The 23,230-nt window shown below is 32.9% G+C and overlaps 1 long non-coding RNA gene across 1 annotated transcript in view; it reads right to left on the bottom strand.

The window, feature by feature from the left end:
- Positions 1-23,230, bottom strand: part of LOC145278242 (uncharacterized) — a 729,197-nt gene that overhangs the window by 222,263 nt on the left and 483,704 nt on the right. The window contains exon 2 of the long non-coding RNA XR_013868351.1: positions 11,577-11,861. This is a non-coding gene — a long non-coding RNA (uncharacterized LOC145278242). The remainder of the gene's footprint in view (positions 1-11,576; positions 11,862-23,230) is intronic.

Raw genomic sequence — 23,230 nt, 5'->3', positions numbered from 1 at the left:
GGTCTAGTCGACGTGGATGCACGAAAAAAAAAACAAAAAAACAAATACACAGATTAAAATTGGCCTCTTTATTTTTCGACAACCATACAGATTGGATATCGAAATCCGTCACCACACAGATTTGTCTTCGAGAATGAACAGACGAAGACATCTATTTATTAACCAATCGATGTGTCCGTTTACTATTCTTTTTATTCTGAGTTTACCCAATTCCGTAAAGAATAAAACAAGTCAGATGCACAAACCAGCCTTATTGATTTCTATCACCTTATGTGAACGAATCGAAAAATCTTAATATCAACTTGTACATAGTTGTAAACGGGGTGTAATAACGACACAGGGAACCCTGGAGAAGGAAGCGCTATTATTTTACACAATATGAATGTCAATGAAAGTCAAAAATAGGTTCCGCGAGAGAGAGAGAGAGAGAGAGAGAGAGACAGACAGACAGACAGACAGACAGACAGACAGAAGAAAGTTCGTATACCAGCCGAGGTTCGTCTTTTTTGCATGGTCCAACTCGGTTCTAGGAGCTGAACCTTCCCAAGCATTACCTCCTTCAGGTGTGTGTGGGGAGGCTGGAAGATTATTACATTAGATTTAACTACAGACATGCCGACGGTGCCGTTTTCAGCTATTCTTGTATCCTTCAATCTGTCTCCACTAGGGAGCTAATCCCTTTCATCCCTATATTAAACAGAGCTCAAGTCTAACTTTGCCGCAGTGAGAGGGAGGAAAAGAGAGAGAGACAGAGAAAGAAAGATATCACTTATGTACCAGAATGAAATATAGCCCTTTCTGGGAAAGCTCTTCACCTTCCCACATTTAAAAGCCTTACTCCCGACTTTCTTTATACTTTAGTGGAGACGGGTATATTTTGGCATGTGCCATTGAAAACAAGACAGAGACGGCGGTCTGTCTCGATTCGGATTTACAGGTTGTTCATAAACTCGAGAGCTAAGACTGTCTAAAGGTCAATGAACTATGGCTTTTGATAGAATATTTCAGTCTTTTTGTTTTTCATATGTGTCTGTCTGTCTGTCTGCCTGTCCCACTCTTTTTTTTAACGAATAATTGTAGTTCAGTTTGGATCCGATCGCAGTTGGCAACGGATGTAACAGTTGAAGTTGAACTCTATCAAGAACAGGTCTTGAGTTAAAGAAAATACTCCTTAAATGTTTAAATAAATTTCTAGTTTTATAAACACAGATGCCTTGTTCGACATTTCATACAAACATTCAATTCTAGTAAAATGTAAGTAATAACTCTGTGATTTCCATTAGAATTGTTCATTATGAATAATGTGTAATTTTTACCAACAAATTACGCTCATCTTAATATCTGTCAGTTTTTAGTGAAATCATCGAATAACACTGTGCAACAAATTTCATGTCCCTATGTCTAATAACACTGTGCAACAAATTTCATGTCAGTATGTCTAATAACACTGTGCAACAAATTTCATGTCAGTATGTCTAACAACACTGTGCAGCAAATTTCATGTCAGTATGTCTAATAACACTGTGCAACAAATTTCATGTCCCTATGTCTAATAACACTGTGCAACAAATTTCATGTCAGTATGTCTAATAACACTGTGCAACAAATTTCATGTCAGTATGTCTAATAACACTGTGCAACAAATTTCATGTAAGTATGTCTAATAACACTGTGCAACAAATTTCATGTCAGTATGTCTAATAACACTGTGCAACAAATTTCATGTCAGTATGTCTAACAACACTGTGCAACAAATTTCATGTCAGTATGTCTAATAACACTGTGCAACAAATTTCATGTCAGTATGTCTAACAACACTGTGCAACAAATTTCATGTTAAAGCAAAGTCTACGCCACATAAGACGTGTCTCGGTGTAAAAAATATCCTGATACTAAATCTAACCTTTATTTCTCTATATTAGGCACCGTTTTTATGTACTTTAAACCATATTTTATTATTATTAGTTAGGAATGAAAAATGCCCAGTTGTCAGTTTAAACAACATTTGTCCTCTTAACCCTCTTCTGTTGAGTGTCATCCTCCTTTTTATATTCCAGCAAAAGTCTGCTAGTACGTCAGGGTTCAATTTCCCAAATATCTCGCTATGTTCATCACTCACATCACTAAGATTCCCCACAAAATTCTCAAAAGTTATAATTTTGACGAAACAAAATTGTACCTAATTCGACAAACAGAAGGCACAAAATGAACCTTGCATGCCATTGTGCTTAGAAAAATGGCCACGGATGTCTTGTAATTTTTTGGAGCATTGCACAGTGTTATGATTTTTATCTTGCATCTTATTCTTGGTAGAACATTCACCTTGGGCCAACACAGCATCTCTAGGCATCGCAGTTAACATAGCTGTTCTGTGCTATCTCTGCTCAAATTGCAAGCCAGTTTATTTTATCAACTAATACGAAGAACTTTCGGGCGGCATATTTTGCAGAGTCCTTGCTTATGCAATTTTTCCGCTGTTCACCAACAAGTTTTCAAAAATTAGATAGCAGTAGGTGGAGTTTGATCCATTCTGAAAAATACAGCTTCGTAGTTGACAGTTATAATATTTTCCATCCTATATCAATCGAAACGCCAGTGTTCTCAATCTCGGTACTGGACGATTTATACGCACAGGAATGAGACCCAAGATACTGCTTGGATGGCCCAGCCCATTTCCGATCATGTGAGGTAACGTCATGTCCATTATGATGTCGCTCCGCAATGTCTAAGTCTTGACAAAGAAAACCAAAACTAAAAGTTTTATCATTGGTTATTTGGTCGTTTTGTTTTATGACATACCAGCCAAATCCAATCATTTTGGTAAAAGCTTTTATGCTTAAATTTTTTATATTTTCAAATATTGTTGTTTTTTTATGCAAATAGTTCTAGACAGGGCATGAAGCCACTTAATGTAAAGATCTAACAAGAACGAAAAAATGAATATCACAAAGACAGGAGATGCCTATTGACCTTAATCCTGAAAAAAAAACAATTATCAGGAAGAGAGTTAAACAAGCCTACAGTTCTTGGAAAAGAAGCTACTGGAATAGGAAGTTGTATTATAATGAGATCAAAATAGCAAATTGGTGAAGACTACTACACCAACAACAAAACGACACATATCATAATAGTATTTATAGAAAAGACTGAGAATAGCAACATTACGCCTAAGAGAGAGAGAGAGAGAGAGAGAGAGAGAAAGAGAGAGCAGAAAAGGAGAAAGGGTGGAGCCAATGAAATTACAGATACGTTTCTCAAAATCATCCAGAATAATCAAATGGGATAAAGATTCAACAGTTCAATTTGACAACAATACACCATGCATGGTCTGATTATAGAGCCATCGGAACTGTTTGTAGAATTCTAAGGATATGAAAGGATATGTGAGTGAGCAAAGCAAAGCTGATTGACTAATTTTATGAGTATACATGGATCTTTAAAAACAAAGCTCAAAACATATACGATTATGATGATCAGAGGTTCATAAATATTTTTTATGCGGCCCTGTACTAAAATGATTTTAAAATATTCATTTACTCGGGATTCGCTAATTAAACTTAATGATTTCGAATTCATCGAACAATACATTGGTATTTCGTTCCAGCCATAGTTGGAAAGAGTGACATTTAACAAATGCTAAACTATAAAATATGAGAAAGAAACAATAGAAGGGTTTTTATAAAGAGGCTTTCGGGTAATATGCGCGTTTAACGATTAAAAAAAAAGTTATTTCAAACTTAAGCGCAACAGAGCGACAAGCGAAACTACGTTTTCATGATTTTAAATGTCGAGTAAACAAAAAAGGGACATTTAAAAAGAATGTCCGATTCATTGAGGCGAATATTTCTCTTCAAGTTGAAAGAGAAATACTTTTTGTCTCTCTTTTTTCTTCATTTAAATATGCACATCATCCATTATCCAGAGAGAAATGGAATGCCTACTAAACAAAAGAGAAATGGAATGCCTACTAGACAAAAGAGAAATGGAATGCCTACTAGACAAAAGAGAAATGGAATGCCTACTAGACAAAAGAGAAATGGAATGCCTACTAGACTAAAGATGACTCGAATGCCTTAATAGACTAAAGAGGACTGGAATGCCTTAATAGACTAAAGAGGACTGGAATGCCTTAATAGACTAAAAATAACTGGAATGCCTTAATAGACTAAAAATAACTGGAATGCCTACTAGAAAAAAGAGAACTGGAATACCTACTAGACAAAAGAGAAATAGATTGCATACTAGACAAAAGAGAAATAGATTGCATACTAAACAAAGGAGAACTGGAATGCCTATTAGACTAAAGAGGATTAGAATACCTAATAGACAAAAGAAAAATGGAATACCTACTAGACAAAAGAGTACTGGAATGTTTTATTAACTAAAGAGAACTGGAATGCTAACTAGACAATAGAAAACTGGAATGTCTATTACACATTGCCTTCCAGCGTCATCTGTACAGGTGTTTGTCAGGACAACCTGGCATGAGGATACTCTCCCCTACAAATAAATCCTGACTAAATATTCAAAATAATAGTATTCTAAGCCTAAAGAAAATTCTTTCTGTATTTCTTGTCCGAGGATTGGTGAACCTTCTCTACGTGGTTTTTATAGTACCAATACTCCACCAGACTAGACAAATTCTTGTTTTGGAATTCAGTAAGACAAAGAGGCCAAAGACATGACATACTATAACGTAGGGAGAAGAATAGTAATAGTCCCAACATTTTTACTAACTTAACGTTTGAGAGATAAAAGAGAACTGTAATAGAATATTCGAATATGCATTTCAAATCAAACGATCAAGTGTTTCCCTTGAGAAGGGTCCTTTGATTTTTGAGAACTTCCACTCAAGTAAAATGAAACGCATGCAATTAACTTCCATGATTGAAACAATCGATCCGATTTTCATGGCGGAAAGAGAGTTTGGTAGAGGGTGATGGTTGATTGACTCACCCACGATGAGACGAAAAAAGGGCAGGTCGAACAGTGATGTTAACTACAATCGACTCAAATTTTAAGTGATAATAAAAATAACAAAAATTTGATACACACCTGTAGGCACAGAGAATAGAAGGTACTAATTGGTTTAGATACTGAATCTGAGAGAGAGTGGGTAAGGTAGAGGTGTGCGCATAAGGTTTAATAGAGAAACGATGTGGAATGGGTTTAAGGACAAGATGAAGAAAGAGTGTTCCTTTATTACTGAAATCTATAAAGAAAATAGAGGAGAAATTATACAGAAAGAAGAATTAAAAAGAGAAACAGAGACAAAAAAGGGGGGGAGGGAAGATAGGTGAAAAGAGAGCAGTAAGAGAGAGATATAGAGACTAAGAATGAAAGAGAATATATGAGAAAGGAGGATAAAAGAAAGGAGAATAAAAGAGGACAATAAAAGAGAGGAGAATGTGTGTGTGTGTGTGTGTGAGAGAGAGGATGGGGATAAAAGAGGAATGAGAGAAAACGTGATATGAGAACAATTGCAAAAATAAAAAATAATATTCATCAATGCAGAGTTACTTCGCTCTAATTGGAACAAAAAGTTATTTTGAAAAAAACAAAAAACAAAAAAAAAACAGCATGCTTTTTAAAACAAAAACCAAATGAAATTTCAAATACATTACTGGGCAAAGCTGAAAAGGGACAGCTAGTCGGAAATAAATGAAAATGAATTTTATTTCTACATTGAAATATTTCAGTATTTTATGATCTTTTGGAGAAATGCAGTGTTCATATTTCTGTTGTGTAGTCAGGGGTTCATATTGGAGACACATATGATAATGACATTTATATACAGCTTACATCACAACAACTGTGACGATTCCTGGGGACTTTATATAATTATTAATACAGAGCTGAGACATTTGTGCAACCGTTCTTGTAAACACAGATAGAGGGGAGAGTCATTATTGATGATGGCGGAGGGGACACATAATACTTTGAGGGAGCTATACAAAGTTCGTTTACAAGATGATAGATAAAACATTTACCTTTTCCTGACAACGAAGACAACAATTAACAAATATACATGATTCTTTATTCATACCAGTTAAGAATTCAAGCCTTTACGACTACATGGTCTCCTCTTTCACCCACCCTTCGCCTCCCAGCGGCATCAGCTCTCACTAAGTCGCTCTCCGACTCTCGTCTCTGACTCCGACTCAGACTGTCTAACTTCGTACCCTGTTTCAATATATTGGGAATCTCCTTTCTTGATAACATCAGGGGCGTGGTCAACCAATATGACTCCCTCACGTTTCAAATTACATGTGCGCTTTGCACATGCACCTACACGCCTCTGGTAAACAAAGAAATTCCTAAATTAATTATTTTATTTATAACTTATTATTTCAAAATCTAACCAATTTGTTAATCATTATTTCTAAACTCGTATTGTCCATTCTTTTAACTGACATATTTAATATCCAGTTATTTTTAAAAGAATGAATAATCGACTGCATTCCTAAATTAAATATCTATTATATTTTTAACACTTGCCCACTGGGTTTGATTCTAACCTTTTCCAAATATCATTTCCAAACTTATCTAATTTGCTCTTCTAATTACTGAAATCTGTCTCCTTTTACATAACACCCTTCCCTTCTCATTTTTCAAAAAATGTACGCATTTTTACATTCCAATCCATCCACTTGATTAAGAAAGATCAGACACCATAAATAAACAACTTTTTAGTTAGCCCTTTTGCACCTGACTCCCTAATTATTTTTTTTCAAGAACAGAATCTCCATCCGATCTCCCTGGCATATTCCTTTTGGGTGTAGGGTAGTACCTCCTATGATTCATGTCAGCTGCTCTGTCCAGCCACCCTTATGCCGTAAACCAAAGTCCCATTTTACTTCTTCACCAATTCAACGATTCTTCGTCCAAATGTGTCCTGATCCCTTCTTTCGCACGGTTGTTCTACTAATTAGAGCTTTGTCCCCTTGTCAGACTATTTCATTACTTTTGGGACATACATCAAAGCTTATTTACTTGAATCTTTGTGGTTGGCTTTTAATTATCAAGATATACCTTTTTATCACACTGATTCACTCGGATTTCCTCGTTTGGACTCCGAAAATTCAACAAAGATCTCAAAAACATCACCCTTAAATAAATACTCCTTTTCCCTTGCGCCAAATTCCTACTTGCGCACTGAATTCTAACTATGGCTAGGAATTTTGTGATTTATCCTTTCTCTTCCATCAGAGCGTCCAAGATCTCCAAACAGGGATATCCCCTGTACATTCACCTCAAAAAGAATATCATAAGGTTATATCTTTTCTCCCTATATATATTTTACTTTTTCCGTTTTATTACTCTGAGTGATTTGCCCTTGTACCGACTTTCTTTCGTCATTCTTCCCTCACCATCTGCATTTTTAACTTATTGTATCGAGATTTACCATTTGACTCGAAGCTGTTATCTGCAGCCTGCTTTCATTAAAAGCCACAACATCGCAGATGTTCATCTGTTTTTCCTACATGTGCACACAGTATTGTCCACTGGAAAGTAAATTGCTTGCGAAAAAATTATGGACAAAAAGAAAAATTCTATCTTTTGGCTTATCGACTCCAAAAACCTCTAAAAAATACCCATTTACGTAATTTTTCTCTTGTCCCCTCTCTAACATTTTATATTATTTCTAGGCCAACCATTCGTCTAAATCATCGTTTCATTTTATTTTTTCTTATAACCTGTACTTTTTTTTGTTTAATTTATTCTACTTAATTATGCTTGAATTTCTGACAACAGATACAATTCATTATACATACATTTAAAACAATTTTCAACAATGTTTGTTCAAACATCAAAAGATCATATAACATCTTCTTCAAAAAATACATCATTGTATTAAACTTTCTCACGCATTAAACAATTTATAGCGCATTAAAATATGATATTCTAGACAAATCGTTCAAGTTATAACTTCTATTCAAAAAAATGTTTTTCTGTAAACAACAATAATAACAAAAGCCTGTTAAAAAAAAAACACTGCAACACAATTTTTTTACGTGATTACTAGACATCCATATAAACTCATTTTCAAAATAGTCTTTTTTAAAAAAAAAAAAAAAAAAAAAAACACCCAGAAAGCTGAAAAGTTCAAATATAAACACAAAAACGCCTTTTCAATAAAAGTGCATTCCTACAGACCATAGGATCTTTTAAACGTGCATTAATCTTCATTCTCAACAATAACAAACACAGTACACCTCCAGTCAGTTTGATAATTATTACAAATTTTGATTGACAGATGAACCCAAACAATTTTCGACACTGACACCCATTTTCCAACAATAGAAATGAATGACAGCGATTTCTTTTCTTTACTCTGCGTGTATATAAAAATGCATTTTTTCACGTTGTATGTGTGTGTGTATTTCAAAACAATTCAATTTACAAACCGAATGTCGGTCTATTTCAATGATTTCTAGGCTAATGTACTCATGGACCCGTGTCTTTTTTTTCATTTTGTTTTTATTCTCGTTTTTTACTTCATCAAAACAAAGTTTTCATGGCGTTTTGCGTGTGTGTGTGGTTTCCTTTGGAATTTTATTGGGTTTTTATTTTGCGGCATATCGTGTCTTTTTTAAAATACATTTTTTTCATGTGTGAGTGTATGATTCTCTTTCTTCTTTTTTCTTGATATTGTGTTACTGTATGTATTAATCGTCTAGCATATTTTGTAATTTAGGACCTTATTTTTCTTTGTATATATTCTTTTACATCTAGTTTGTTAGGGCCATTTTTTTTCTTTGCTTGTTTTTTTTTTCTTCTTCAAGTTGTGTTTGTGGTTTCCCAGATTCGTTACCTCCCTTGAAAATTACGGCAACCAAATTCACAGTGACTTTTCTTGATGACGTCAGAGGTGTGGTCAACCAATGTAACTCCCTCACGTTTCAAATTACACGTGCGCTTTGCACATGCACCTACACGCCTCTGGTAAACAAAGAAATTCCTAAATTAATTGTTTTATTTATAACTTATTTATTTCAAAATCTAACCTATTTGTTAATCATTATTTCTAAACTCGTATTGTCCATTCTTTTAACTGACATATTTAATATCCAGTCATTTATAAAAGAATGAACAATCAACTGCATTTCCTAGATAAAATATCTATCTTTTTAAGACTTTCCTACTGGGTTTGATTCTAACCTTTTCCGAATATCATTTTCAAAGTTTTCTAGTTTGCTCTTTTACTTACTGGGGTCTGTGCCTTTTTGCAAAACGTTTTAGTATTAAGATGTGTATTTACCTGTGGCTCTACATTCCGGTCATATAACTCTTCTACGAAAGAAAAAAAGGACCTGAAATCTACCATACAATAATCAAAGCTTTGGGAAAATTTCGAAATGAGGACAACAATCAGAAACATGTAAACGATACAAATTCTTAAAATATTTGGGAGTCATTGTCAACTTATGACCTATTCAACTTATGACTAACCGACTTTGCTGTAACGTAGTCGTTAATCTTCAACAATGTCATTACATTTTAGCAATCAGACCCAATACATTAAGTCTGAGAAAGTTGAAAAAAAAACAAATAAAAGGAAGAAATTAGAGGCTACATTTTTCCAGTTTTAACCAGAGTTATTTATTAGTGCTTTCCATCAAGGCATTGCATTTTTTTTAATTCACCATGTAGTAAACAAAACCCTGCCGTCTCGACACGGACTTAAAGGTCTTCTCCTGCCACGGGCCACACATTCATCTTGCATCGGCACTTTTGTCTTTCTTTTTCTGCCCCTTCTCTTCCTTCCATGTGACAAGACCTCGCGCAACCAGTGGGATCATTTGCATATGTGGCTGCTAAATACGCTAGCAAGTCTGTTACATTACGACTACACCAAAGTTTTCATTTAGTGAACTACCCTCAAATATATACAGACATGATGACTGAAACGTCTTGTCAGACGAGTGCCACTCCCTCAGACACTGAAAGTCCATGAGCCCGAAAATTACTTTTTTTTTATACATACATACATACATACATATATACATACATACATACACGTTGGTGATGTACTCAGTAGCCATTATAGCTAACACGCTCTCTGTCTATTCGTGTCTGGCGTTTCGAATTTATTGAAAATTGTCATTATATACTCCTCAACCCAACAAGATTTTCGCTCTATGATAAGTTTCAGTTTTTCATATGCCCGTAAAATATCGGGTTAGGTTGTAGTTCCGGTATAACGTTACATAAAACAGTGAAATAAAATGGTTTCAAAGGTAATAAAGAGGAAATATGGAAAAAATATTTATACAGAATATGGAGCTTGTTCTCATCGGAATTTTTTGTGCAGTTTACGTAAAACTTTAAAAAGGTTCTAAAACGCTGAGCCAATGAAAACGCAGCAACCTATATTATTAAAAAAAATATTTTCTATTATTGATTTATTATATAAAGAAATATTCATCTAGATATGAACAAATAATATTATAACAAAAGAAAAACAAAAATAATTTTCATAACAAACAACTGATAGCAAACAATAAGATATTTATCCATGAAACTTACCTTACAATGAGTGCTTTTTGTAAATATTGTTCAATAATTATTTATAATTAATTATTGTAACAACAAAAAGAATATTTTTATTTTCCAATTAATTTTTTTTTTAATTAACTTGCATGACAGAAATAATATATTTTTCATGAAAAAAATCAAAGATTTGTCAGCGTATGCGCGAAAAAATGGATTTCTTGTTTGAGACCTTCTGGCGTTTTACATAAACTGTCTGGAAGACTTCTACGATATCACGGCAGTTATTCTGCATAAGTATCAAAAATAGACTTAAAACTTATTATAGGAGACGTGTCAAAGGTAATACCTCCTTTTTTTTTTGTTTCGCCTTAAAGAGGATTGCAAATTGCATTATGATGACTGAACTTATGTATTCATGACTTGAAAGTTTAATCTCTGTGTTTCAGATATTGATGGCGCAAGATTATCAGAAAACAGCTCCTGTCATTGACGTGCGTCAGAAGCAGAGATGCATCTGCATTTATCCATGCAGAAAAAAGTTAACTGATCGACATTCGCTGGCACTCGTTTAGCATTTCCGAATCTGATGCAGTTTATGTCAGCACATTTAGAAGATGGGTCGGTCGAATCGCGGTGACTATGTAGAAAAATTCATTCTCGAGCACAAAAGTTACTCGTTCTAATAGTACCATTCTCGTCTTCGTAGCTCTTCAACCTTTTAGTTTTTGAAAAAGAAACAAAAAAAAACAGGAGGCCTTACTTTTGGAACGACTCTCGTAAAATAATTAATATTGTTGATAAATTATGACTCAAAGTCGATTACAATATCATTACACAGTCTAATTATGGTAATTTCACGTGGATCGGCATACGTCCAAATCATTTTATGATCGAAACCAATTTTAGTCGAAAGTCAGCGAACATCTTTATTAGAACAGGAAAGGTTTTTTTTTAGAGCAATTTATATTTGAAAATATACACTCTTCCCGTTTCACTCCTCGCTTTCACACGTGGTTTGAAAATTAAACATAATATCTGCTGTGTATAAAATAAAATAAAATAAAGCTTTTGTAACTTACAATTTACTTGAATGTTGTTAATTTTTTGTGAAAACGAAGACTGGGAGTAATCTAGTGGTTAACGACAAGGACTGATGGCCTGATTTTCTCAAGTTCGAATTCAGTTCGTTCCACAAAAAACAAATCACCTTCACTCAGGATGTTGGCAATCTTCACGTGATCCTCCTCATCATCCCCGATTTCTTTCTAGAAAGAATTCTAACTAGAAAAAATATCGGGGAAACCAACGCCAAAAATAAAATCTTCGGATTCATATAATATAATGATGATAATGTTAAAACATACCTGCAATGAAAAAGGAGAAGTTTTTAAATTAAAGTTATAATAATAATAATAATAATAATAATAATAATAATAATAATAAATAATAATAATAATAAATAATAATAATAAATAATAATAATAATGATAATAATAATAATAATGATAATAAATAATAATAATAATAATGATAATAATAATAATGATAATAAATAATAATAATAATAAATAATAATAATAATAATAATGATAATAATAATAATAATGATAATAAATAATAATAATAATAATAATAAATAATAATAATAATAATAATGATAATAAATAATAATAATAATAATAATAATGATAATAATAATAATAATAATAATCATAAGTAATAATAATAATAATAAATAATAAATAATAATAATAATAATAATCATAATAAGTAATAATAATAATAATAATACGAAAAAGAAGAATAAGAACAGAAAAAAAAACATATTTTACCTCTACTTCATAATAAAAGCAAATTAAACACATACACTGGAACCAGTATATGTTGGTATAACTGAAATGGCCGTAAATGGTCAAGTAGAGTGGAAAGACAAAAAAAAAAGCAAAAAAAAAAAAAAGCAGAACACGATCTAGACCTTCACTGGAAGGGCATAGAGAGTACTGGAATCCTTGGGAGGCTTATTGCCACTCAAATTCCAAAGGAAAACAGTCCATTAGCAGCGATGAAATAATAGTACGCGGGTGTTACGTAAAGATTTTACATAGTTTGCATGCCTTATAAAAATCAACCGATTTATTGCAGAAACGCAATACAGTATATGCAATAGATTACACAATAGCTGCTATTTTACGTATAGCTACAGTAAATTGATTTTTTTTTTTGTGTCAACGGTTTCTTTGCATAAATCATCACAGTAAATTTAATGGGATTTGGAGTCGGTGCAATCGATTCCATAACCCGCTACTGTATCCACTTCGCTAATCACGCAAACCGGATGATATGTATAATAAAAAAAAGGACCGTAAAGTAATTCAACCAAAGCGACCTACCTATGCTACAAACTATAGCCTATCCGTCGAAGTTTAACTAGTACAATTAGTAAAAATTAAAAATATGTACGTGAAAATGCTCCGAGTTCTTCTTGGGTTGTCACTCAAACACGAAAAATATGACTTTTTGAATTAAATCCTATTTAGGCATATTGAAACATCTGATTTTATTTTAATTAATTATTCCGTAATTAATTTAACTCTCCAGTCTATTATCCGACAAATCTACTCTTATTGCGTTATTTAATGTTAAAAGACAAACGATTCTGTTACTATTTTTCCTACAGATACATGGAAGTTGTGGACTCATACCTTTCCAATGATATCAAATCTGATAGGATCTTAACCCGGCATCGTCCGCGAGTGTATCCATTAAACAAGTTACAAACTCCTTGAAAATATAAATTCGAGACTAATTGTTACGAATGCCAGATATATCGTCTACAATACATCATGAGTATAGTTATGCCTGAAGAGAACACGACTTTTCGACGAGCAACTACCCCCTCCCCCATTCTCATTCTGGTCGACAAAATGAAGAAATGACATTGTTGTGATTCTGTAACAAAAATGAAGACATTTATAGACTTTCTGTGGATTTATCGCTTCCCGCCCAACGGCAGCCATCTTGCGCAAAATTTCCGTTTTATGGCACAATAAAATTTCATAGTTTCAAGAATTTAGTTTAGTTTTATTGGTTTTCGTAAAACTATCGAAAAAAAGAAACTTTCACCATAAAGAAAAATCCATAAATTTTGAGGTTTTTGGCGCTGAATACAGACTGTTCAATATTAGCTCTTTAGGTTGGCAAAAAAGAATTTGTTTCCAAGTTGATATATCTATAGCGGAAAGACGAAAGACACTCAAAGAATTGCATTTTTTTTAAGTGTACACACACCAGTAAAAAGTGTTTGCTTCGCCAGTGTTCGCACTAGTACTCATATAAAAAATTAAGCATTTGTGCATTATTGTCATGGGAAGACTCTTTTAGGTTTCAGTTTGAAGAGCGCATATCAGGGAAGGCAATCGCAAATATTAACAAATGTCAACAACGATACGATAACACAAAATAAATCGTTACTTATCTAGACATTTATTGAATTAAAATAAAATCAAGAACATAGAAGCTTTTTTTAAAATTTTACACAAAATAAATTAAAGTTGTCAAAGTATATCAATTAAAATTTATAAATAGTTATGAACAGTCATTAATGAAATTAAAAAATATAATGATCAAATTGTATTTTTATGTATAATTAACCGTTCAGTCCGGCTTTGCTCGGGACTTACGTACTGTTCATAATTTTATGTGTGTGTGTGTGTGTGTGTGTATATATATATATATATATATATATATATTAAAAAGTTTGACTCATATCCAAAAACCGATTAATAAGCTTGCCCTATGTTTGAACACACTATGTAAATTTTCAAATGTTTAGACAAAAAACTGACTGAGTAATTTGGCAGCGATCGCAGAGGTCCAAAATATTTTAACTTTAACCCCTTAACAATTATTGTTTAAGGCTCAAATCTAAAAGTTTGCGCAGATGAAAATGACATATCCAAGTAACCTACATCTAAAATTTCTAGTGTTTAGACACCAAATTGGCGGAGGAGTTTGGTAGAGTTTTCAAAGGTGAAATCGTTTAACTTTGACTCCTTGACAGTTAAATATCTGACCGAAAACCGATCAAAAAGATTTCCACAAAGTAGTTTGGTAGGGAAACATACACACAGACAGACAATTTCACTTTTATAGATATATAGATTGTGTCTTAATTCTCTTCAATAGCCCGATGCAGATTCCAGAGTTCGATAACAGACACTTGAGAAGGTTGGAGCCTCCGTCGGTCGAAACGTTTTGAAAATAACATTCAAAATGAGAAAAAGTAGTTCGAATAATCCAAATAATACAACTAAAAGAAAGTTATATATATATACATACATATACATATATATGCCTTTGATCTAAGTCGTTGACGCAAACTAATCACTAGAGACATACGTCACATTTGATTTATAGAAACACCAGAATTGCTTCTCTATTTGCTTGTCCTCTTCATCAACTTGCTCCACAAAAAAAAGAGCATCCAAACGGGGATTACAATTATCCGCTCTCTTCTCTGGTTTAAATACGGTCTATAGGCTTGTGTGTTGTATAAAATATATTTTAGATAGATGGATATGTTTTTCTTAGCCATCATCTAATCATCGCTGCAATAGAATGTGAAAAGTCTCGGCACATATTTTGAGCATGAAGAGATAATTAATTTAACATGTATATATATCTATATTTAACAACTGGAAAAAGCTGAAATTTTGACAACTGGTCGTCATTATCATCCATAATAACATACTAAAATTTGAATCATTTGCAAAGTTTTATCCTTGAATTGGGATTCCACTGAAACATGTATACACATATGTAACCAATAATGTTTGTATAATAAACAAACTATAAACCAGCTCTGTCTTGCATTGAGCACTCTTTAATAATCACATGAGTTTTATTATATTAACATCTACCGAACCAATTGGCCCAACCATTATATATATGTGTGTGCGTGTGTGTGTAAACAACCCCCAAATTAAAATAATACTAATACCTCCCCGCTGCTACTGCCTGACTACATGGGACCGTACTGCCTCCTCTTCCTTCACCCCAATTAACTGCTACCCCCTTTCTTTCGCCACACATCCATCCTAAACCTCTACTGGTCACATTCACAAAGTATACACCTCACCTTTTTCAGAGCGTAAACCACACCCAACTATCTTATAAAAAAAAACAAATGTAATCTTGACTGCCGTTTTAATATCGCTCCTCTTTTTAGTCTGATAAAGTGATCTATGAATTGGGATTACACTGAAACATGTATGCACATATGCAACGAAAGATTTTTGTATAATAAACAAGATATATATATATATATATATTGCAATTAAGAAAGGAAGACTTTTATGATTCATGATTAAAAGTAAATTTGTATATATACAAATATATATATATATATATATCTTCTCTCCAAAAAGGTGGGAATGAAGGGGAAGCAGGAGAGGAAAGAAAAAAAAAATGGGGAGCCAGCTGACCGGTTTCGACCCTCGCTTCTCAAAGCTGTATCGAGGGAATTAATTTTAAAATAAAGAATGAAAGCGATTAAAATAGCGTTTTATTAAATTTACAGGGAATAAAAAAGAAAAAAAAAAGTGGGAAAACGATTAAAATAAAACGACGTTATGGACGAATACCCTAGAGATTAATCACGTTCAACCCCAGGAGGCATTCCCTTTGCTTGCAAAGAGAAGGTTTCCTGAGTCGAACGTGAATGGTCTCCAAGATCTTAAGATGGTATAATGAATGAGCACGACTAATAATGGTAAAAGAGTCCGTGCTAAAGTTTGCTGCACAAGACGGGTTTTTAAGCAAATGATCAGTAATTGAAGACCCGTATGTGTTAGTAACGACATCAGTTGCCCGGTAGGTTCCATTCCTAATTTTACTGGGTACATGTTGTTGAATTCTTCCATCTAATGTTAATGTCGTTCGACCCAAGTAGTTGGCACCGCAACCACATTTAAAATTGTAAATAACATTACTTTTATGGTGGGGGGGGGTAAAACGTCTTTTCGAGAAGATGGAAATAAAGTTCTCGTAGAGAAAACAACACGCACATTGGCAGCAAAATAACATCCATGAACTGCTGAACTTATTTGTTTGGCAAATTTCTCACTTACTCTACCTAACCAAGGCAGACGAAGATAAATTGGACATTTGGCTACTATATTCTCTTTCATTCGAGAGAATTCGGCCAATTTCTTTTGAATAGTTGACCTAATCACATCAAGGGGGTACCCATTTTTGGATAGAGTATCCGTAATTCTTTTCAATTCCTCATCTAATTTTGATTTGGAACAAATCATAAGGGCACGATGTGTGAGGGTCCAAATTAGATTTATCTTACGTTTTCTGGGACAAAATGAATCCCAACGAGTGTACAAACCTGTAAACGTTGGTTTACGGTATATAGATGTTTGGTAACTAGATGGCGTTTTTGTTACCAATACATCAAGGAAGGCTATAGTTGAATTGCTCTCTCCCTCATAGGTGTACTTTAACGCGGGATGCATTCCATTGAGTAAGGAGAAAAAGGTGTTAGCTTCCGTTTGGTTATTAAATAAACAGAATGTGTCATCAACATATCGGAAGTACACCAATGGCTTTATGGGTCCAGATAATAAGCGCTCTTCATGGAACCCAACAAAAATATTTGCCATGGTCGGTCCAAGTACTGACCCCATGGCAACACCATCTTTTTGCCGGTACATAATATTGTTGAAACTAAATTCCACAGATGTAGTGGCAAGTTTCATAAGTTCAATAAAGATGTGTTCAGGAATAGGAGGCGGTGATATCCGGCCACGATATAGAAAATAGAAAGAACGTGAATGGTCTCCAAGATCTTAAGATGGTATTGTTGTTTTCTCTACGAGAACTTTATTTCCATCTTCTCGAAAAGACGTTTTACCCCCCCCACCATAAAAGTAATGTTATTTACAATTTTAAATGTGGTTGCGGTGCCAACTACTTGGGTCGAACGACATTAACATTAGATGGAAGAATTCAACAACATGTACCCAGTAAAATTAGGAATGGAACCTACCGGGCAACTGATGTCGTTACTAACACATACGGGTCTTCAATTACTGATCATTTGCTTAAAAACCCGTCTTGTGCAGCAAACTTTAGCACGGACTCTTTTACCATTATTAGTCGTGCTCATTCATTATACCATCTTAAGATCTTGGAGACCATTCACGTTCGACTCAGGAAACCTTCTCTTTGCAAGCAAAGGGAATGCCTCCTGGGGTTGAACGTGATTAATCTCTAGGGTATTCGTCCATAACGTCGTTTTATTTTAATCGTTTTCCCACTTTTTTTTTTTTTTTTTTTTTTTTAATTCCCTGTAAATTTAATAAAACGCTATTTTAATCGCTTTCATTCTTTATTTTAAAATTAATTCCCTCGATACAGCTTTGAGAAGCGAGGGTCGAAACCGGTCAGCTGGCTCCCCATTTTTTTTTCTTTCCTCTCCTGCTTCCCCTTCATTCCCACCTTTTTGGAGAGAAGATATATATATATATATTTGTATATATACAAATTTACTTTTAATCATGAATCATAAAAGTCTTCCTTTCCTAATTGCAATATTTAAATTTTTTATCTCTAAAAACATCATGAAATATATATATATATATATATATATATATATATATATATATATATATATATATATATATATATATAACCTATGCTGACGACGGCTAAAAGCTACAAACATGCCTGTATAAAGGTATGTTTTATGCACGTAAAAATAATACATATATATATATGTGTGTATGTGATCATATGGAACACATACACACTATATATATATATATATATATATATATATATATATATATATATATATATATATAATTATAAATACGTTTTGAAGCCATCAAACGCAAAAAATAATAAACAGTGTAAAAATAATTTTTATCGATATAATTTGACGAAGAAACTCGCCTTTATCAAGATTTTTTTTCTTACGCCTCGTAATGGTACTTTAAGCGTGACACGTCCGTTTAGTTGTTCTTGTTTTCAACAGGAAACCAATCAATTTATATATATATATATATATATATATATATATATATATATATATATATATATATACTAGCTGTACCCTGCCACGCGTTGCAGTGGCTCAATTTGGTGTAATGGAAAAATTTAATAAAGGAGAAAATGCATGTTTCTTATATTAGTACAGCAATCCACTGCAAAAAGTGAAAAAGAAGAAACTGAAAAAAATGGTACTCTTGCAGAATTTGATCTGGATCCTCGAGAGTTTCTGTCAATCATTCATGTTTTGGACTTGACCAACAATCAGTGGATGAAGCCGAACGTAGCAAAAATGTTGAAACGCTAAATGCTTTTTTTGTTGTTGTTGTTTTAAAAAATGTGAGTTAGTAATTAATATTTGGTTGATGGTGGGGGGAGGGGGGTTACTATACACAGATTCAAAAAAGTCGTCCAAAAACAAATAAATGAAAGCAAAGGTAAGGTAATTTACGTTTCTACCTAATTGGATAATTGTTTAGTGTTTTTATGTAATGTAAAATGTTTAATTGGCTCAAAAAACAGAAATGGTCGCGGATTCTGTTGAATACGTTAAGTTTGGGAAAGTAAGTTGAAAACTAAAAACTATACAAAACAGTGCCTGAAACTCACCGAACATATGTTACCATGACATAGGCTGGCATAATCGGTAGGTTTCTGACAGTATTTTGTTTAGTTTTTTTTTAGTTTTAACTCACTTTCTCTAACTTAAAGTAATCAACAGTGTCCGCCACCATTTGTAGCTTTCAAATACACCAATAAACACTGTTTTTCGAGCCGACTAAACGTTACATTAAATGAAAAGGGTTTATATTACTAAACACAGATACAAAGAAGTTGTCAAAAAATAAATATATAACAAATAAATGTTATCAAAGGCAAGAAAAGTAAGTGTTCTACCTAACTGGATAAGATTTTAGTGTTTTTATGTAATGTATAATCGGTTCAAAAACATTCAATGTTTATCGGTATATCTGAAAAATACAAATAGCGGCAGACTGTATCGAACACGTTAAGTTTGGGGAAATTTTGGGAAAATGAGTTTAAACTAAAAAACTATACAAAATACTGTTAGGAACTCACTCAATATATGTTACCATGATGTAGGCTGGCATATAATCGGTGGTTTTAAACTTTTGCTCGATACAGGTGACGACTTTTAAAAGTCCCTTTTAGTGATTACCTGGTTTGAGGATATTTGTACAACTAAACGGCAAATCTGCTCAAAAAAATCCGGTATTATTTTACTTTTAGGCCCGTTTCACGTTCATATATAACGAAATATTTTATTGTAGATTTCGGTGTGCTAAAAACGAATCTGCAAACCGTTTACGTAGCAAAAAAAAAGTTTTCATGACATTCATGAAATTACTTTTTCGAAAAGTGGGTGATCACTTTTCAATGTAAATTTAACTTAGAATGAGCACCCACTTTCTGGCCACCTGAGAGAGGGGCATTTTTCTGTTTCTTGGCTAAAAAGTTTTTTGTTTGATTTCTTTTGCATGGTAATAACCCCTGAACTCTGGGACTATTTTCCATTTAACAGCCGTAGCCTTCGTTTACGCTATGCGTAAGCATAAACGAAAGCTGTTTAGCCAATAAACATGGGAAAAAATCCCCCCTCTCTCAGGTGGCTAGAAAGTGGGTGCTCATTTTAAGTTAAATTTACATGGAAAAGTGATCGCCACTTTTTCGAAAAAGTAATTTCTTCATATCATAAAAACTATTTTTTTGCGACGTAAAAACACCAAAATCTACAAAAAATTTGTTGTTATTTACGAACGTGAGACGCACAGCCCTTAATGGAAAATTATATCAAAAATCCGGGGGAAAATAGTTTTCAATAAAAACAGAAATGAATTCGATAGAAAAAAAATGGATGCTATTTTTTTTTCTTTCTGTGCGTTTCTTGGCTAAAAAGTCTTTTTGTTTGATTTCTTTTGCATGGTATTAACCCCTGAACTCTGGGACTATTTTCCATTTCACAGACGTAGCCTTTGTTTATGCTATGCGTGAGCATAAACGAAAACTGTTAAATATGCATTCGCGTACCAAACTGCCTTGTCAAAAAAACCTTTAAGCCAATAAACACGAAAATAAATGCCCCTTCCTCAGGTGGCCAGAAAGTGGGTGCTCATTTTAAGTTAAATTTACATGGAAAAGTGATCATCCACTTTTCGAAAAAAAAATTTCTTCAGATCATGAAAACTATTTTGGTACTCCTTGGGCGTTGAGTTCCATGGCGACCCGCAGAATTATTTAATGGTCGTTCCCTTAGTACCCCCCTAGTCAAGGCTAACGCATGCGCACGTAACATTTTTTATTTATTTACTTACGTGGGGGAGTTTCTATACTAATAGGTTTTTTGAAATTTTTTCACTGGATTATTATTGATTGAACACTAACCAGATTATGAAAAAAAATTGCAAAAAAAAAAAATCATTTCAACATTTGAAAGGGGTACTCACTTTTTAGTTACCACGTTCTGGTAAATCGGTCACTTTTTATTTATTTATTTATTTATTTATTTTTCTAAATACGGAAGTGTCTTCGGGAGATATAAAATGGTCGCATGTTGACGAAGCAATGTATCGGGAGGCGTACGGCGTACGGGATTCAAAATTATTGGTAAATTTTTAGATTAGGTCCACCTCCTCAATTTTCTTTTAAATGACGACTTGAAATGGTTTTCAAAAATCGCATCGAAATTTTGCAGAAATAAGTAGTTATCAAGATATAAAAAGTTGTATTATGCATTGTAATCTTTGGCGGCCATCTTTTTTACGTGTGTGTATTTGTTTATGGCGCGTGTGCACGTAAAAAGATGGCCGCCGAAGAATACAATGCATAATACAACTATCTATTTCGGCAAAATTTCAATGCAATTTGCGTGTTCGGCATACTCGGAAACCTATAAATGTCGTCATTGAAAGGAAAATTGTGGAGGTGGACCTAATCTAAAAAAATACCAAATTATTAAACATTTCTCCAGCATGTTACTGAAATTTATAATACTTTAAAAAAAATTAAAAAGAAACAAAACAAAAGTTTTGAAAAAAAACTCACCTTTCACAAAAACAATTTAAAAAAAAAACAAAAAAACACAAACTAACTAAATAAGTAAAAAAAAAAAAATAATTAAAAATCTCGAAACTTTATTTTCATGAAAACAATAAAAAAAATCCTGTTATCTCTATTTTTTTTTCTTTGAGAAACAAATATATTTCTGACTTACAAATGCGGTAAAGACTCATTATTTTTACTTTCTATGGTTTTGATATACCGCGTTTTTATTGCTTACAAAATGGGTGACTGATTTATCAGAACGTTGTAACTAAAAAGTGAGCACCACTTTCAAATGTCGAAATAATGATTTCTTTTTTACATTTTTTTTTTAATAATCTGTTTAATTAGTGTCCAATCAATAATAATCCAGTGAAAAAAAATTCCAAAAACCTATAAGTATAGAAATTAAGCATGGGAGTAATGGTTGTAGAACAGAACGTCGCCTTTCGCACTTTTACAAACATTTTTTAAAAAAAGTAACTAAACCATTTATTGATAATTTGTCACGTGTACAAACATTTATTTATTTACGTAGGCTTAACTCCTTTCATGAATAAGAAAAGTTTTACTCTTTAAGAATAATAAAAGGAAAAAGTTACTGAACATTTATAAAAGGACTTCTTTTCATGAAGGCCAGAGGAATAGTTGGCCGAAAATTCGTGAAACAACTAATAAAGATGAGAATAATAGTCCGCAATAAATAAAAATGGTGCTAATGCAGAGAGCGATCCGCGCTATTTTTTAAATCATATTTCCACGTTTAAATAACGTTTTACGATATGTTTTTTTTTATTTATTCAATTGTCAGGTTATAGTACAGAATAGGTACAAAACATCCTTACCTCCCCATGTTAAGAATGACTTTTTAAATAATAACATTATTTCAGCACGGATCACTCTCTGCATAAGTAATCTTATATAGAAAAAACAAAACAAAAACTCAAAAGCAAGCAACAAACCTTTTTTGGCCTTATATAATAAAGAAAAGATGTGTAAATTAAAAAATTTGGAAGATAAACAAATGAAATATGTTTTTTTTGTTTTGTTTTTTTACTTATCGAGTTAACAGAAAATGAAACCTTTCGTCAATTCGTGGCTGTGAAATGAATCGAACCGGAAGTTCAGTTTTATCAACAGAACAGATTCGCAGAAACGATTAAATAAATATATTTATTTTATTTAATATTTTAATTTTAATTAGGAAAATTTATTTTGATAACATAAAAACATACCTCGACTCTAAAAATGGGTTGTCTGAAAATTTCAAATAAATTGGTAACGTAGAAATATGGTTTTATTCTTTTAGAACGAACCAACTTTACATTTTTATATATATAGATATAGGTGAACGTGTCTGTGTGTCTGTGTACATTTCCCTACGCAATAACCAATTTTTAGTCTACAGACTCGAAATTTGATATACAGGGTACTGAGATTTGATAAAAATCGCTGTGATCAGTTTTTGGCCAGGAATTTGGCGATTAAGGGGTCAGATAATTTCTGGTCTAAATATTTGAAATTTTACATAAAGTGTATTCAGAGATAGGGCAAGCTTTTTCATCAGTTTGGGTCGAAAATTTTTAGTTACCAATATATAAATGTATGTATGTAT

Source organism: Euprymna scolopes, chromosome 1 (assembly GCF_053919585.1).
Source record: "Euprymna scolopes isolate OS-2025 chromosome 1, ASM5391958v1, whole genome shotgun sequence".
NCBI classification, from domain to species: domain Eukaryota; kingdom Metazoa; phylum Mollusca; class Cephalopoda; order Sepiida; family Sepiolidae; genus Euprymna; species Euprymna scolopes.
The sequence above is the reverse complement of the archived record's forward strand: the minus strand, read 5'-3'. Positions and strand labels throughout refer to the sequence as shown.